This window comes from Mustela erminea, chromosome 8 (assembly GCF_009829155.1).
Source record: "Mustela erminea isolate mMusErm1 chromosome 8, mMusErm1.Pri, whole genome shotgun sequence".
Classification (NCBI taxonomy): domain Eukaryota; kingdom Metazoa; phylum Chordata; class Mammalia; order Carnivora; family Mustelidae; genus Mustela; species Mustela erminea.
This window is the reverse complement of record NC_045621.1, coordinates 86777246-86790342: the sequence shown is the minus strand read 5'-3', so window position 1 is coordinate 86790342 and position 13097 is coordinate 86777246. Positions and strand designations below refer to the sequence as shown.

General features: G+C 38.2%; 1 protein-coding gene and 1 long non-coding RNA gene across 3 annotated transcripts in view; one reads left to right on the top strand and one right to left on the bottom strand.

Moving 5' to 3' along the window:
- The window catches only part of ARHGAP15 (Rho GTPase activating protein 15), a 601111-nt gene that overhangs the window by 355213 nt on the left and 232801 nt on the right, over positions 1-13097 (top strand). The window lies entirely within an intron of this gene.
- Positions 6939-12778, bottom strand: LOC116597908. The gene is made up of 3 exons (XR_004288848.1): positions 12708-12778; positions 11111-11116; positions 6939-6950 (listed from the first exon to the last, which is right to left on the bottom strand). It is a non-coding gene; the product is annotated as an uncharacterized LOC116597908 (long non-coding RNA).

Genomic DNA, 13097 nt, shown 5'->3' with positions numbered 1-13097 from the left:
CACAACTTCCACAATATGCACTAATGTGCTTAAAAATATCTTGTAAATCTTCTTTTCTTTAAACTTCTTTACGGTTCATAATTGAACTGTGATCCTTACGTGTGAGCTATGTCATGATTTAATATAAACCAAAATTAATAGCCAACCTTAAGCTTCTTTATCTTGGCCTACTAGCTTCCTGGTTCCTTTGCATTTACAGTTCCCAGGCAGTTTCTGTTATTTAAAGGCCCTTGGGAGCAAATGTGTTGGTAATAGAGTACCACATAGCTATCTTTTGTTCAATAATAAAATACAGGTCACCATGAGAGATGGCAAATGTTGAGAAAAAAATGCACCTGCCTAGCAGGTTAAGCCCATGTCTTTTAAAAGCTCGTTATTCAGGGAGGAAATGATCCAGGTCTTATGAGATATTAAAAGCAAAATAACTTTGGAGCAACAAGAGAAAAATGAGGTCCAGAAATGGGAGTGAATTAGGTAAGGGGAAAAAGAATGAGCCAGACTAATAAGTTGGTTTCTCTGTGGTTCAAGAACTTCCTTTCTTATGGAGAGAGACCTTTTACACAGGCATTAGTTAGAATATAATATTTAAGATGATGACTTACATATAACTGAAAAAGTTACATATAACCAAAAGATGGTTTTATCAACAATTTCCTGGTATAGTATACTATTTTGGGGGTATTTGTGTATCATAATAATGCCAATGATAATAACAATAATAATAATTGTAATAATAATATAATAATGATTCTTCTTTTTCCTTTCTTTAAATTACATTTCTTTCCCTTTCAGTCAAGCCCTCAAAATCTTTCCCATTTTTTTAAGTAAGAGAAAATGCCAGATAGTATCAGGCTTCAGCCCTAAAACTGACTGGATGCCTAATAATAGCCATGCTAAGTGCTGGGAATATAAAATGAATATGACCCAATTGATTCAAAACCAGCATTTTGGCATTTTGTTTTTAGCCAGTGGTCTCTAAAATCCATATTAATTCTTGCTATGGCAGTAGATACTGGTTTCATTTATTCCATGGACTATCTATCCTTAAAATATTGCCCAGAGTTTTGGCATACCTTATAAGGTTGGTCTAATCCTGGTGCCAGTTTGAAATATTGCCTTTAAACCTTCCATTTTGAGGACTGACACATTTCCATAAAATAAGAAGAAATAGAGCATGAGGACCAACAAGGAACCAGTAAATACAGATGGCTTTTCTTTCATAAGAAAGGGAATCTATACCATGTTTTGGGCATACTCTGTGTTTTAACTCAAAGTGTGTGTGTGTGTGTGTGTGTGTGTGTGTGTGTATAGATTATAAAAAAGGGTACAGAATCTCCCCCCTTTCATCCCTGACAGTGCACCAGCCAAAGTTTATGTGTTCTTGGAAGCATATCCTCAAGTCGTTGCAGATGACCAAAAGTCAAGCTAATGTGCTATTTCCTTCTTGTGTCAGGAGGCCGCTGCCCTCTGGAGAGGGGGTCTGTGACCATTTCAGTCCTCTAATCATATCTTAAATCTTCCCTCCATGAAACCACCTGAGAGAAGAAAGAGATGTGGGGCAGCAGTGTTCACAAGAATCCCCCTTTTTAAAGGTTAGCATTTATTATTGATACCCTGCTGTTCTCCAGCAGGTGCTCTCATACCCCAGAGTTCCCTCATGACTCCTTAAACCCAGCTTCACAGGCGGTGGAAGATTCTTCAGCTTAGCTCCTGTTAGCTTTGTAGGGCCTCCATAGGCCCTACAAACTATATCCAAAGCCAGTGCTGGTTATTCACTTTCTCCTTTGTAGTTTTTATAATTCTCCTGCTCACACAAAGTACTAGCTGGTGATTTCATTTTGTGTTGAAGTAGATAATTGAGGGAGAGGAAAACAGAATTTCATCGTGACCTAAACACTGATACTTTCAACAAATGTATGAATAAATGCTTCACGGGCAGTGAGATGAATTGAATTTTCCGTGGTGCTTGAGAAAAGAGGTCCCAGCCCTTTCTCACTCATGGTACTATTGGTATTTGAGTCCACACTATGGGCTCGTTGAATGTGTCTCTAAGGATAGAATCTATCAGATCTCTCACAACCAATATCTCCTCATCGGGATCCACATTCAGCAGATGTGTGAACTGTTACAAGCCCAGGAAATATTAATATCAACAATTCATTTTGACATATCCTAAGATTAAGATACTGCTCTTTTATTTCCTTTAGTATCACTGACAGTTCCGTCTGCAAATCTTTCCCCTCAAATTCATGTCTATTATAAATCAACAAGAGTCCACAAATTCCCAAGAGAAAGAAGAAAAAAAGAACTGTGTCACGTTATTGGGGTGGTGGTGGCAAATTTTGTTCCATATGAAACTATCCCTTTTGAGTTATTACTCTACCTGAGTAGCAACAATAGAGCGTAACTGTTCTCCCTGTAAAGTTTAGTCATCAGGAAAGTAACTTGGTGTTGCAGAAGTGCTAGTCCAGCATTTGCTATTTTCCTTTGTGGGAAGGAGACAAAAGACCATATCTGAATTTGGATAATCGTAATTGGTGGTCTGTCAGTGTTAGTCAAATTGCACTATGGAGAGGTATGTCTCCCAACTTTTCTTTGAAATTGACTGTATTGCTGTAAGTATGTTTTATCAAAGCATTTTCTGGGGCAACAGATCTGAAAACATAAGCTTTATGTAGCATTGTTCCTCCTTAGATATTTCCCTTTAATATGTCCTTTCTTTTTGAAGATAAAATAAAAGTACATAAAAAGAGTTCTGGGAATAGGCAGCTATATGTCGTAAACACCCTTCACTCCCCCTCGCCCAAGGCCCCCAACCCCAGAAATTTGGAAATGATTTGATTGAAGCGATGACTGCCTTGATCATGTTTGAATACTCCTCCTTCATTGTCTTCTTCTCTCTATGGGAGGCAACAGCCCTGTCATGGAGTCACTCCTGGGACAGAAAGAGGTATTTCAAGCAACCATATTTTCCAAACACAAAATTGAGACACATGGCCTGACAATGACATAATATTTGAAGTAGGGACTGTGTGCAAAGATCCAGAACATATGGTTGAAACAGTTTTCTTATAAAAAGCAACTATTAAGACACTCTCTAGATTCTTATTCACAAAAGGCACATTCTTCCATCGCGTTTTTTCTCATTTAGAAATATTACCCACAAATCAGAAGACTGACTGGTTTGCCCTCAAACATGTTGCTTTGCCAGTGCGAGGAGCTCCCTGTTGACTGGAAAGTTAAATACACAGCCATCGAGGAAGCAATGCAAACCAGACTGCCAAACATATTATGAATATGTTGCTCTTCTTTAAAATGCTAGTTGGTTTTTCATACTGGAGTATTGACTAACTGTCTGTGTTTGATGTATGGTTTACCAGCCTGATGTCGACTTATGGTTAGAGCTTAACTTGTTAGTTCTGCTTTTGCAGCCAATTCAGAATAACTACAGATGCCTCGAGATATTAAAATTGACTGCTCAAATGGACTCAGTGTGGGAGTTTCATTGGTTTTAAATTGATAACAGCTGAAAGAGTGAATGATTATAGTGTACATGGGCATAGGACACAGCTCTTTCATAGAACTCTTATGAACAAACTCCCTTAGTGTGGGAATTTTTTCTTTCTTTTTATATCATAGTTATTTCTAAGCAACCTTGGGTTAAATTTTAAAATTGCACAGGCGTATGCAGAAGCCTTCCGAAGAAATAATTCCTGAGAAACAGACAAATTTTGATGACGTGGGTTTCTATTCTGGAGGGAACATTTAAAGTTAAGTAGCATTCCATAAGGTGGTAATTGTGTCTATTTCCCAGGCATCGGAGTTAAATAAGCTGTAGGGGAAGCATAAACTGTCATAATAGAAGGGTTTGGAGTGTTGTGTACATCTCTTTCTTCAACTCACACAAACCGGAGCTCCAAAGTGCCTTATCACAGATAAGTCAAACAAAGCCTCTGCTTTGCTTTCTTATTCTCCCAGGAACAGTTATTATTGTTTTCATTATTTAAAAAGATGATCTGAACACTTTCTTCTCACACCGGAAAAAAAGAACACAAAAGAGAAATGAGGAAACTTTTCTCCCCTCCTCAAATCAGCAACACTTATATAAAGAGGTTTTATGAAAACGCACTTTCACAATTTAATAGCAGCTTAGGGAAAAAGCCCTACAAAGAAAAGAATTCAGAGAAACTTAAAGAAGTTTATAAGAAAGAAATATCTGTTTATACATGCCTTCTCCAACTTGTATTTTTTCCAAGAGTTCAGTGTCCTTCCTACTTAATACTAGGACCTAACTCCATCCCATTTTCAATGATCTCTTGCATTTTACCTTTGATGTTCCATTATAAATATTAGAAGTGATTTTTATATTTGATAGAAAACATCTATCCAAATCAATAAGGTTAAGTTAGGGTTTGTTGAAGAAAAATAAAGCCACATATTGGGTACCTATTTCATATATTTATTTTTTAAAAAATTGAACATTCTGCCCAGCTAGCATATGGCAGACATGTAACTAACACCTAGTGCTAATGACTATTTGTGGAATTGGAGATTGACTCGACAATAATACCAGCAATGTGTATGTTCAGACATGTAAGACAATCAAAATATTGTCTGATTGTAAAACTCAATAAGTCATATATATTTGGCCAATATTTATAGGAAAGTGTGTTATATATTTATTGCTCAAATTTCACCCCAGATTATAACCTGTGTACCTGGACTAAATCTTAAAATTACCCAATTTGATGTCTTTCTGAGATGCATATGGCCATTGAGTTATGCTTTGTGCTGTGATGGATAACTTGCATGGATAGCCAGCTAAGAGGCTGCTACAAGGATTGACATTTTCATAAGATCCAATTCCCTCAGAAATGTAAGAGCAAAAGAGAGAAATTTCATTCTCTTTCAACAGTTGTTGAGCTCCAATTTTTTAATGATTTTCTTATCTACCCATATTAGACAGGAGGGAGATTTTAGAGAAGATGTCATCCAAGTTAAACACATGTGAAGGTCATTAACTTGAATATATCACTCCTAACTTGTCCCTTTGAACTTGGAACTCAAACTCATAGCAGGAAAAGAAAGGATGGAGGGGGAAGAGGACTGGCCTCGGTTAACCTCACAATGAAGGAATCTATCATGCAACCAGAGGCTGAGAAATAAGAAAGCAGATGGGCTGAAAAGAATATCTTAAGGATATCTTAATATCTTGAGTTTCCAGATAATCTAAATTTCAGAAAAGCCATCACCTCCCCAGACTCCATCATTATTTGCTCCATCTCATACATTCATTTCCTGAACAGTATTTTGTTGAACAGAAATTCCACATTTATGAACAGAAATTCCACAATTCAAATGCACTGGGACCTTGAGCATGTGACAATTTTTCCATTTAAAAAAAATTAATTAGCATAGGAGAATGTTCAATATTATGTAAAGAATTTGACAGGACCTCACTTAATGTTTTTAGAAACAATTAATATGTCAAAAGAGGAAATAAGAGCCTGTTTGGGCTATAAATATGTTTACATAATTACCAGTTGAAGAAGTCAAACATTTTAGGGTGAAAAAAACAACAAGGTTAGGCCCTCTCTTCATCAAAAACAGAATTCCCAATGATGTCAGATATCTCAAATTCTCTAGCATAAGTTCCCTTTATTCATGAACACACTTGTGTGCATACCCTTTAACCAGAAAGATCACATATTTATAGTATGAATGAATAATCTTGAAGAAAAGTAATAATGGTTAGAAATACAATGCTGATCACACACAAGGAGAGACAGTCACATCTATGTGTGAAGTTATGCCCAACTCAAGATGTCATGGTAATATGGAGAAAGCATTCCCATGGTGGCTGTGCAGTATAGGAAGAGAAGTATTCCAAGTGTGATGGTGCAGTGCCACATACCAGGCACTGTATGTGGTAGTAGACATGGCTGTCTCATTCTCTAAGACAGAATGGGAAGCAGAAGCCCTGGCCAGGGAGTTGTGGCCTCAGAAGGGACTGTTGGGCAGGAGATGGGTAGTGGGGAAAACAAGTACTGGATCTTGGTCCAGTACCAGAAGGTGAGGAATAAACAGCCCATCTAAAGAAAGTTGGGGATATGGGACACTCATTACATTTGAGGAATTTTGGAGATGATACTTCTGAGTAAAGTTTTAGTGGAAAGCACTTTCCTGCGATAACCCAAAGCCATCTGTTTCTACAATTAGTTAGTATAGTACGAACACTACCAAAAGCCCAAAGGAAACTTCTGTCTCCCAGATGCAATTCTCTCAGTCAAGAGTCTGAGAGGCTGGCATGGATATGTGTGTGGTGTTTCAGTTTCATATACCGAGCTGGATCATAGACACTCATCTGAGATCTGCTAGAAGAAGTCTGTGCTAATCGATTTGGCACACCATCTGGAGACTAGAAGTGGTCTAAGCAACCTCTGCTACAAAAGGTTCCCAGTCTGTTGCCCCCATTATCACCAGCCTAGAATCCTAGACTCCTAGAATATCTAACAAGAAATGCAGCTCTTTCTTGGGAAAAAGAGATACCTGGACAGAAAACTGTACCTAGTTTTATATATGTTTAAATACATAAAAAATGCTTGCAGTAATGAAATATATGAAAGACCATTTTCTTTGTTGGATCTGGATACATATGGTGTGAAGTGATAAGGTGGTGGTGACAAGCTCTCCCTAGCTATTTGAAAGAGCTATATGCATTCTATTTTACTCAGGAAAACAATGTATTGCAGTCATTAAGCCATAAAGATCACTGAATTTTGAAGTAGATTTGAAGTCTAGTCTTGGCTCTGCTATTTACTTGCTTTGAGGCTTTGGACAAGGTAATGAAATTTTCTGTCCTAACACTTTCCAGATAATACCTCTTATGATTGTTGATACTACACAAAGAGCAATTAGCATGGCAAATAATAACTCTTAATTCTCATACTCTACTCCTAATTCTACTCTCTCTATGGCATGATATATTGCAAGCATTTCTCCTGAATGCAGAGTAGGTATTCTGAAAATTGCAAAACAGATCAATTAGGGTGAGATTTTTGTGGCATTGCATTAGTAAAGCCAACATTTTGAGCATTCTGTCTGCCTCACATTGTTCTTATATAGCTTGATGTGCACTCTCCAGTAATAAGGATGAAGGACAACTATGCTTACTTTTTTTATGTTTTGATTGTTACTCATATATATTCTTTAAATCACTATGTTCTAAGAGGATACAAAAATGCATAAAGCAGAGTTGCCTACAAAATGAGTAAGGGAGATAAAATTACAACAAATACAACATAATATATCAAATGTCAAAAGCTTTAGGGACATTGAGGTCATGGATTTGGGGAAATTACAAGTGAGAAAAGTGTGAGAAGGATTCAGGTTTCCTTTATTCTGTGGTCTTGAAACTGAATCTTGACTCTGAGCCTTTGGACATGTGGAGAGCTGGTTGAGACGTTCAAGGTGTGCAATCGTAGGAAAGCATGGGAACCATGCTTTGTCTGCAAGGTAAAGGGTTGGATGAGAAGTGTCTGTGGCAGGTATTTTGAGCAGTGCCAGGTTCAGAAGTTTGTACTTGATTTTATAGGCAATTTTATTATTCATTTAGTGCTCATTATTCATTTTTACTCATTTGACAAACATTTACTGGGGACCTCCCATGCAGAAAACAATGGGCTGCATACTGGACCCAGATGTGTGAGATGAGATTCCTTTCTTACAAACTAGTTATGTTAGCACTGCTTACAAATATTCTATATTAAAAAAAGAAGCACTTCCATACCCTGCAAACTTGTCCCACTTTGGAAAGCTAATGAAAAGACGTTCTTAGTGCTTTTTATCTAATTTTACTTATTTCCTATTTAACAACAGTGGGCCATGCCCCAGCAGCCTGTGGATATGAATGAAATAACAGATATTAAGGCACAAATATCCTAAGTTGTGACTACCAGTTGTATAGCCATAGCAACTCAGACTTTACCCTTCTCTAAAGTCTCCTTGACTATTTCTGGGAGCACCTGGAAAGTATTGCATTTGATACCTCATTACCTACAAACTGCCCAAGGCAGGCATTTCACCACAACTATGCAGCCTGTATCTTCTGAGACATGACTTCCTCCCCTCTTGGTGCTGTCCAAGAGCTTCCAAATCTACAAACCCTTCCACATGCCGAGCAGTACTCTGAAGCTCTGGTTCCCACAGCATTTTTAGATTCACTCTGTCTCCAGAGCAATGGGGAGACTGCTCGTCTTAGCCACTGGCATGTTTCACCTGGTGTTTTAGGACCTGAAGCAACAGCTCTTAGGCTAAATCTCACAAAGTGAGAAATGGCTTCTTTCTAGTCCATGTGAGATCTTTCCTCAGAAGAAGTCAGATCTACTCCCTGGGACTTAGCTGGGATACATTCACAATTTTGCCATCTCTCTTGAATTTCCCTTAACCCCTGCAAGCTCAGAATTCCTCTTAAGTCACTGTCTTTTCATCCACTAATACCAACACTTCAGTTTCTATGTCTGGGTGATGAACATCATTGCACTAATTCAGTAGGCAAACCCAACTGAGCTATTCCATTCCACCCTTACGTGCACTCCTTCCCCGACAATGGGCGGTCTGGTTAGCCAGAAAAGTAATATAAAGAGTGTGCAATGAATCCAGAAAATGCTCAGTACACAAAGTGTATCTCACAATGAGATATCTATTTATTCAGTTACGTGGGCAGCTTCGGGCCAGGATAAGGTGTTCTAGAACTGTTGTTGCATAGTCACTTTCTAAAGGGAAGGCTAAAAAAAAAAAAAAAAAAAAAAGTAAGGGCTAAAAAAGAGAAACGCACTATATTTGACTGGAAGCCCAAAAGAGACAAAATGTTTCGGAAACATGTGCATCATGGCCTACTAATTTAGGCTCATAACCCCCTCTCTCCAATTACATTCCTGGAAATGTTTTTTCAATTTCTTTGCATAGAATAACCAGAGGACCACATTGTTCAGAGCCGCCCATGGGGAACAGGCAGACCCGCGCAGAGCTTGCACCACACCTCCACGGAGCTGGCCAACACTTCCACAGAACCACACGATTCCCTGGCTCCTAATATGGTTTATTATAAAATCCTTCACCTGCCTCAAAGCACTTTTCATCAAAGCTGCTTTTAAGCTGAAGCTGAAGACCAAAGAATGCCTTTAACAGAATCCTGAAATAGCTTTTAACCCGAGGCTGAGGAGAGAAAGTGCTTTTAACCTAAAGTGCTTTCCTCTCAGGTACTTGAGCGTGTACCTAGCACTCAGCATTAGTGGCTGTGAGAACACCCTTAAGACCCAAATGAAAGAGACTCCATTATAGGTATTCAAACCCGTTATATTAATATATTACAAGTAATATTTGGAATCATTAAGCAGTTTTACTCCAACTAAATTTGAATCTTTTCTTATTGAACTCTGCATTCATGCAAATCAATTGAAGTCTTACCACCTGGGATTCTAACAAATCTATGCTGATATTAGGAAAAGTATAGTGTTTTTCCTAGATTTTACTTTTAATCAGCATGAGTCAAAACGGCCACACCTTCTCTACCCTAAAAGAATCTCTCAACTTGTATCAGTCACTGAGTGGTATTTCTAGCTTTCGTCTATATTCGTTGGGCTGACAAGGTAAATGAAATCATTTAAAATTAATTCAATCAATTATCTGAATAAATTTTATGGATCAAGTTTTCTCCCTAGACTTGTCACTCAAACAAATAAAAGCACTGATTTCACAGCACAGACGGTCCCTGACTTATGTGGTTCAACTGAATATTTTCCAACTTTATGATGGTGTAAAAGTGATATGACTTCCGTGGAAACTGTGCTTCAAATTTTGAACTTTGACTTTTACCCTGGCTAGTGATATGTGCTATGATACTCTTTTGATATTGTCAGTGACAGCGAGTCGCAGTTCCCAGTCAGCCACGGGATCATGAGGATAAAGAACCCATGCACTTGCGACCGTACTATACCCATACAGCCATTTGGTTCTCCACTTTTAGTATAGTATATAATCTATTTACATGAGCTCTTCACCACTTTATTATGACGTAGGCTTTTTGTTAGATGATTTTGCCCAGCTGTGAGCTAATGTAAACATTTGAGCATGTTTAATATAGACTGGGCTAAGCCACAATGCTCAATAGGTTGGGTGTAGTAAATGCATTTTTGTCTTATATTTTCAACTTGCATTGGGTTTATTGTGACATAACTCCATGGTAAGTTGAGGAATATATGAGTAAAGTTCCTACTAAGTCAAGTAAGTAGACAACCCAATTGATAAAAAGCTTTAACTTCAGAATAATTACAGTAAGTTATGTGATTGAGCAATTGAATTTTATGGACGGTTTTCTATTTTAAGAATATAAAGTGTATATCAGTATGGGATAAGGAGGCAAAACTTGATGTCTTTGAATTTTATCCCCTTCTTCTTTTGCTAGTACCCTCTGTAACTCCAATGGAATGAAGACAGGCAAACCAAAAACAAAAAATATCACCAATTTAAAATGTAAATAATCAGTCTTTGCTAAACAAAAGTTAGCCATGTTAATAATTCCAAAATGCGCTAAAGCAAACTAAAATGAAATATATTTTCCTCCAATTTAACTGATCATGGCACAGTCTTTAGATAGAAATCATATTTTTTGTATGCATTGTTTTCTCTTACTCATTCTTTCATTTGGCAACCAGAAAAGAATGTGATAGAATGGGAAGAAAGAAAGGAAGAAAGAAAAAAAGGAAAGCAAGCAGTAGAAATACAAGAGGAAGAGTGGCTCCTGGGTGGCTCAATCAGTTAAGCATCTGCCTTTGGCTCAGATCATGCTCCCAGAGTCCTGGGATCCAGCCCCACATCATGCTCCCTGCTCAGTGAGGAGCCTGCTTCTCCCCCTGCTTGTGCTCTCTCATGCATGCTCTCTCTTTCAAATACATAAAAAATAAGGAAGCACAAAAGGAAAAAATTACATTTATCTTGTTCACTGTGTATTGTTTCCTTCCCCTCGAACATTCTTTTCCAGCTTCCTCCACCTAGTAAACTTACTCATTTTCATGCTTCCAGCTTAAAGTTACCAACTTCCTAAAGCCACCCTTGTCTTCATCCTGAGTTAGTCCTCTCTTCTCTTTATCCTGAATTATAATTTCATCATTTGATTATTGTACTATCTTCTAGCTGGACCATGAGCTGTATCTTATAGACTAAAGACCATTTTACTCCATTTTACCTCCTGAGAAGTTGTTGCCTGGGAAGAGGTAGAAAGGAAAGGAAGAAGGACACAAAATCTTTCAGTGATTTTACAATTACTCTTTATTAACAATTTCATCTTCCTTCTTCTGGAAACTCTTATGTCAATGGACACTCCTCTGATGGGCCTGTTCCCTCTCACCAGCCTCACAGCGTTGGGTTACCCTATGTTATGTTCTTCGACTTCTCCTCCCTTTTCATTCTTCTCCTCAGACTACTGGGCATTATTCAAATACTCCAGGGCTGAAATATTGCAGTCCAGTGCTTCAAGTTCTATCTATAGGCTTTCTAAACTTAAAACTTCAGCCTCATGCTCCAGACTCTCAAGACTCCAAACTTGCATGTTCAGATGTCTATTTATCATATCCTGGGATGTTTGGTTGACATCTCACATTTATCTAGAGCAATCCAATCCTTGATTCCCCGGCTCTGGCATGTTCACCTCAGGAAATACTACTGCCAACTGCCAGCTGGAGCACCCTATGTTCTCTTCTCTCTCCTGCTCTCGTCAGCAAAACCACCTTAAAATATATTCCAGATTCAACCACATTTAGTCAGTCCCATTGTTACCAGCCTTATCTAAGCACTGTTACCTTGCCCATGTCACTAACCCCTTACCTGGCCTCTCTGTGTCTTCTCTTGACCCTCTTAAATATAGTCTCCACACAGCAATTAGAAGGACCATTTAAAAACATCAGTCACATTATTTCACTCCCATGGTCAATAATTGCTAATTAGTTAGAATAAAATCATACTTAAAATACTATCTGATGACCTTTCTGTGACCTACAAGGTTCTACCTGCTTTGGTCCCTAAGCTACCTTTTCAGTTTCATCTATGTTTGTCATCTCCCCCAGCCACACAGGCTTCCTTAATGCTCCCCGACTACACTATGCTTACTCCCCAGTCTTATGCATTGGCTGCTCCTCTGACTGAACACTCTCTCCAAGTATAGGCATAATTCACACTTTCACTTCTTTTGATCTTCACTCAATGGCATAGCCTCAGAAATGTCTTCCCTAATAATACCTCCCTCTGGCTCTCCATCTCCCTGTCTTGCTTTCTTTTCTCATAGTACCCGTCAATATTGAACATTATCATACGTATATTATATATTAATGGGTTTATGAGTTTGATTTCCCATTTATATCTAAGCTGTATGAAGCCAGAAAGTGCTGTAGGAGGGCAGAGAGTGTTCTATTCATTATTCCATCCTTGGCAGGCATTGATAAATACTCAGGGATGGACACAAAAGATGAATGAATACAAAAATTCATGAAATATTCACTTGATCAGACCACTCTCTATACTGTTGTTTGTGATTCTGTGCACATGCATGTGGAGGGCAGTATGCATGTTTATGTGTATGTTTGTGTGTTTTGTTGCTTTGGGTAAACAAAAGGATGGAGAAGCATAGGATAAAGTTGCTGCCCAGAGTAGACCTCATTTGAGGTAGTAAACTCCTTGTTTAAGATATGAATTTATTTCTGACTAGTGGACTCCCCAAAATGTCCATTGTGTTAACTCGACCAAAGTTGAGTTGAGATCTATTTCCATGAGAGTTTAGAAGCTTAAAAGAAGAGGGCAAAGATGAGTGGGTGGCTCAGTCAGTTGAGCGCCCCACTCTTAATTTCAGCTCAGGTCTTGATCCCTGGTTTGTGAGTTTGAGCCCAACATTGGGCTTTGTGCTGGGTGTGGAGCCTACTTTAAAAAAAAAAAAGAAAAAGAAAAAGGAGCCAAATAGTACTTCCATGAAGTACTATTTGGGATTGAGGGTAAAATTTTGAAAGGTGGGGTCAGCTTGAAGCCTGAAAAAGGAAGAAAGAAAAGGA